The sequence below is a fragment of the Cherax quadricarinatus genome, chromosome 18, assembly GCF_038502225.1.
Source record: "Cherax quadricarinatus isolate ZL_2023a chromosome 18, ASM3850222v1, whole genome shotgun sequence".
Lineage (NCBI taxonomy): Eukaryota > Metazoa > Arthropoda > Malacostraca > Decapoda > Parastacidae > Cherax > Cherax quadricarinatus.
Window position 1 is genome coordinate 46872932 of NC_091309.1, and position 6000 is coordinate 46878931.

The following is a 6000-nucleotide window of genomic DNA, read 5'->3' on the forward strand; positions in this document are numbered from 1 at the left end:
TATACAGTGTTAATATACAGTGTTAATATACAGTGTTAACATACAGTGTTAACATACAGTGTTAATATACAGTGTTAATATACAGTGTTAATATACAGTGTTAATATACAGTGTTAACATACAGTGTTAATATACAGTGTTAACATACAGTGTTAATATACAGTGTTAATATACAGTGTTAACATACAGTGTTAATATACAGGGCAGTGTTAACATACAGTGTTAATATACAGTGTTAACATACAGTGTTAATATACAGGGCAGCGCTACCATACAGTGTTAATATACAGTGTTAACATACAGTGTTAATATACAGGGCAGTGTTAATATGCAGTGTTAATATACAGGGCAGTATTAACATACAGGGCAGTGTTAATATACAGTGTTAATATGCAGGGCAGTGTTAATATACAGTGTTAATATGCAGTGTTAATATGCAGTGTTAATATGCAGGGCAGTGTTAATATACAGTGTTAACATACAGGGCAGTGTTAATATGCAGTGTTAACATACAGGGCAGTGTTAATATACAGTGTTAATATGCTGTGTTAATATACAGGACAGTGTTAACATACAGGGCAGTGTTAATATACAGTGTTAATATGCTGTGTTAATATACAGGACAGTGTTAACATACAGGGCAGTGTTAATATGCAGGGCAGTGTTAATATACAGTGTTAATATGCAGTGTTAATATGCAGTGTTAATATGCAGGGCAGTGTTAATATACAGTGTTAACATACAGGGCAGTGTTAATATGCAGTGTTAACATACAGGGCAGTGTTAATATACAGTGTTAATATACAGTGTTAATATGCAGTGTTAATATGCAGGGCAGTGTTAATATACAGTGTTAACATACAGGGCAGTGTTAATATGCAGTGTTAATATACAGGGCAGTGTTAACATACAGGGCAGTGTTAATATGCAGTGTTAATATGCAGTGTTAATATGCAGTGTTAATATGCAGGGCAGTGTTAACATACAGGGCAGTGTTAACATACAGGGCAGTGTTAACATACAGGGCAGTGTTAACATACAGGGCAGTGTTAATATACTGGGCAGTGGTAACATACTGGGCAGTGTTAATATACAGTGTTAATATACAGGGCAATGTTAATATACAGTGTCAATATACAGGGCAGTGTTAATATGCAGTGTTAATATACAGGGCAGTGTTAACAAACTGGGCAGTGCTAACATATTGGGCAGTGTTAACATACTGGGCAGTGTTAATATACAGTGTTAATATACAGGGTAGTGTTTACCTGAAGTTTACTTGGAGAGAGTTCCGGGGGTCAACGCCCCCGCGGCCCGGTCTGTGACCAGGCCTCCTGGTGGATCAGAGCCTGATCAACCAGGCTGCTGCTGCTGGCTGCACGCAAACCAACGTACGAGCCACAGCCCGGCTGGTCAGGAACCCACTTTAGGTGCTTGTCCAGTGCCAGCTTGAAGACTGCCAGGGGTCTGTTGGTAATCCCCCTTATGTATGCTGGGAGGCAGTTGAACAGTCTCGGGCCCCTGACACTTATTGTATGGTCTCTTAACGTGCTAGTGAGTGTTAATAAACAGTGTTAATATACAGGGCAGTAATAATATAAAGTGTTAATATACAGGTTAGTGTTAATATACAGAGCAGTGTTAACATACAGAGCAGTGTTAATATACAGGACAGTGTTAATATACAGGGCAGTCTTAATATACAGGGCTGTGTTAATATACTAGGCGATGTTAATAAACAGGGCAGTGTTAATATAACGAGCAGTGTTAATATACAGGGCAGTGTTAATATATAGGGCAGTACAGTGGTCCCTCGCTTTTCGTAGTTCTCGGCAATCGTAAATTTCGCCAATCATAGGGGTATTTTCGTATAAACATGGACTCGCTTTTCATAGGTTGACTCGCGAATAGTAGTTCGTCCAGGACGCTTACGCACGGTGTGAGCCGGGGAGGCCTCCCTACCCAGCCAGTCTGGCATTGTTTACCAGTGAGTGAAGGTCCCCTCAAGTGCTCCTACGAAATATTTCATAATATTCCACTCATTTTAGTGCTTGCAAGTACTAAATAAGCTACCATGGCTCCAAAGAAAGCTCCTAGTGCCAAGCCTGTGGTAGAGAAGGTGAGAAATATGTACAGTGACAAAGTCTTGTACCATTTTAGGGAAGTGTTAAAGAGACGCCAGAAACAGAGCTCTCTCCACAGTTACTTTGCGAGACAGGACTAGAGTGACTCTCAAGGTGGTCCTAGTGGCATTAAGAAACAGAGAAGAGAAGCAACCCTAGAGAAGCAATTGGTACCTGAGGTGTTGCTGGAAGGGGATTCCCGTTCCAAACTATAAACAATCCACTCTCTCTCCTCCTCCAGTCTCCCATACACTAAGAAGAATCTCCAATAAAGGTAAGTGTTATGCTGTTAATTTTTCATTCATCATTTCCCATTGTATTGTTTATGTACTACATGTATATTTCATGTAAAAAAAAATTTTGTTTTAATACTTCTGAGTGTCAGAAACGGATTAATTGTATTTACATTATTTCTTATGGGGAAAATTGATTCGCAAATCGTAAATTTCGTTTATAGTAACGGCTCCAGGAACGGATTAATTACGAAAAACGAGGGACCACTGTATTAAAAGTGTTAATATACAGGGCAATGTTAATATACAGGGCAATGTTAATATACAGGGCAGTGTTAATATACAGGGCAGTATTAATAGTGTTAATATACAGGGCAATGTTAATATACAGGGCAGTATTAATAGTGTTAATATACAGGGCAATGTTAATATACAGGGCAGTTGTTTAAAATTTAATTTTCCTACAATTAGTAATGTCTATGTGAAGTGTTAACATAATTTAATGTAAATATGAAGAATTAATGATAATCACAAACTACCAAACTACTTGTGAGGAAGCGAGTGAGTGTTGCCATCTGTGTGGGGAGGAGGGTTGTGTAGATGGCAGGGGGCAGTGTTGGTGACACGGTTGTGGTAGGTTGTGTAGATGGCAGGGGGCAGTGTTGGTGACACGGTTGTGGTAGGTTGTGTAGATGGCAGGGGGCAGTGTTGGTGACACGGTTGTGGTAGGTTGTGTAGATGGCAGGGGGCAGTGTTGGTGACACGGTTGTGGTAGGTTGTGTAGATGGCAGGGGGCAGTGTTGGTGACACGGTTGTGGTAGGTTGTGTAGATGGCAGGGGGCAGTGTTGGTGACACGGTTGTGGTAGGTTGTGTAGATGGCAGGGGGCAGTGTTGGTGACACGGTTGTGGTAGGTTGTGTAGATGGCAGGGGGCAGTGTTGGTGACACGGTTGTGGTAGGTTGTGTAGATGGCAGGTGGCAGTGTTGGTGACACGGTTGTGGTAGGTTGTGTAGATGGTAGGGGGCAGTGTTGGTGACACGGTTGTGGTAGGTTGTGTAGATGGTAGGGGGCAGTGTTGGTGACACGGTTGTGGTAGGTTGTGTAGATGGCAGGGGGCAGTGTTGGTGACACGGTTGTGGTAGGTTGTGTAGATGGCAGCGGGCAGTGTTGGTGACACGGTTGTGGTAGGTTGTGTAGATGGCAGGGGGCAGTGTTGGTGACACGGTTGTGGTAGGTTGTGTAGATGGCAGGGGGCAGTGTTGGTGACACGGTTGTGGTAGGTTGTGTAGATGGCAGGGGGCAGTGTTGGTGACACGGTTGTGGTAGGTTGTGTAGATGGCAGGGGGCAGTGTTGGTGACACGGTTGTGGTAGGTTGTGTAGATGGCAGGGGGCAGTGTTGGTGACACGGTTGTGGTAGGTTGTGTAGATGGCAGGGGGCAGTGTTGGTGACACGGTTGTGGTAGGTTGTGTAGATGGCAGGGGGCAGTGTTGGTGACACGGTTGTGGTAGGTTGCGTAGATGGCAGGGGGCAGTGTTGGTGACACGGTTGTGGTAGGTTGTGTAGATGGCAGGGGGCAGTGTTGGTGACACGGTTGTGGTAGGTTGTGTAGATGGCAGGGGGCAGTGTTGGTGACACGGTTGTGGTAGGTTGTGTAGATGGCAGGGGGCAGTGTTGGTGACACGGTTGTGGTAGGTTGTGTAGATGGTAGGGGACAGTGTTGGTGACACGGTTGTGGTAGGTTGTGTAGATGGCAGGGGGCAGTGTTGGTGACACGGTTGTGGTAGGTTGTGTAGATGGCAGGGGGCAGTGTTGGTGACACGGTTGTGGTAGGTTGTGTAGATGGCAGGGGGCAGTGTTGGTGACACGGTTGTGGTAGGTTGTGTAGATGGCAGGGGGCAGTGTTGGTGACACGGTTGTGGTAGGTTGTGTAGATGGCAGGGGGCAGTGTTGGTGACACGGTTGTGGTAGGTTGTGTAGATGGTAGGGGGCAGTGTTGGTGACACGGTTGTGGTAGGTTGTGTAGATGGCAGGGGGCAGTGTTGGTGACACGGTTGTGGTAGGTTGTGTAGATGGCAGGGGGCAGTGTTGGTGACACGGTTGTGGTAGGTTGTGTAGATGGCAGGGGGCAGTGTTGGTGACACGGTTGTGGTAGGTTGTGTAGATGGCAGGGGGCAGTGTTGGTGACACGGTTGTGGTAGGTTGTGTAGATGGCAGGGGGCAGTGTTGGTGACACGGTTGTGGTAGGTTGTGTAGATGGCAGGGGGCAGTGTTCGTGACACGGTTGTGGTAGGTTGTGTAGATGGTAGGGGGCAGTGTTGGTGACACGGTTGTGGTAGGTTGTGTAGATGGCAGGGGGCAGTGTTGGTGACACGGTTGTGGTAGGTTGTGTAGATGGCAGGGGGCAGTGTTGGTGACACGGTTGTGGTAGGTTGTGTAGATGGCAGGGGGCAGTGTTGGTGACACGGTTGTGGTAGGTTGTGTAGATGGCAGGGGGCAGTGTTGGTGACACGGTTGTGGTAGGTTGTGTAGATGGCAGGGGGCAGTGTTGGTGACACGGTTGTGGTAGGTTGTGTAGATGGCAGGGGGCAGTGTTGGTGACACGGTTGTGGTAGGTTGTGTAGATGGCAGCGGGCAGTGTTGGTGACACGGTTGTGGTAGGTTGTGTAGATGGCAGGGGGCAGTGTTGGTGACACGGTTGTGGTAGGTTGTGTAGATGGCAGGGGGCAGTGTTGGTGACACGGTTGTGGTAGGTTGTGTAGATGGCAGGGGGCAGTGTTGGTGACACGGTTGTGGTAGGTTGTGTAGATGGCAGGGGGCAGTGTTGGTGACACGGTTGTGGTAGGTTGTGTAGATGGCAGGGGGCAGTGTTGGTGACACGGTTGTGGTAGGTTGTGTAGATGGCAGGGGGTAGTGTTGGTGACACGGTTGTGATAGGTTGTGTAGATGGCAGGGGGCAGTGTTGGTGACACGGTTGTGATAGGTTGTGTAGATGGCAGGGGGCAGTGTTGGTGACACGGTTGTGGTAGGTTGTGTAGATGGCAGGGGGCAGTGTTGGTGACACGGTTGTGGTAGGTTGTGTAGATGGCAGGGGGTAGTGTTGGTGACACGGTTGTGATAGGTTGTGTAGATGGCAGGGGGCAGTGTTGGTGACACGGTTGTGATAGGTTGTGTAGATGGCAGGGGGCAGTGTTGGTGACATGGTTGTGGTAGGTTGTGTAGATGGCAGGGGGCAGTGTTGGTGACACGGTTGTGGTAGGTTGTGTAGATGGCAGGGGGTAGTGTTGGTGACACGGTTGTGATAGGTTGTGTAGATGGCAGGGGGCAGTGTTGGTGACACGGTTGTGATAGGTTGTGTAGATGGCAGTGGGCAGTGTTGGTGACACGGTTGTGGTAGGTTGTGTAGATGGCAGGGGGCAGTGTTGGTGACACGGTTGTGGTAGGTTGTGTAGATGGCAGGGGGCAGTGTTGGTGACACGGTTGTGGTAGGTTGTGTAGATGGCAGGGGGCAGTGTTGGTGACACGGTTGTGGTAGGTTGTGTAGATGGCAAGGGGCAGTGTTGGTGACACGGTTGTGGTAGGTTGTGTAGATGGCAGGGGGCAGTGTTGGTGACACGGTTGTGGTAGGTTGTGTAGATGGCAGG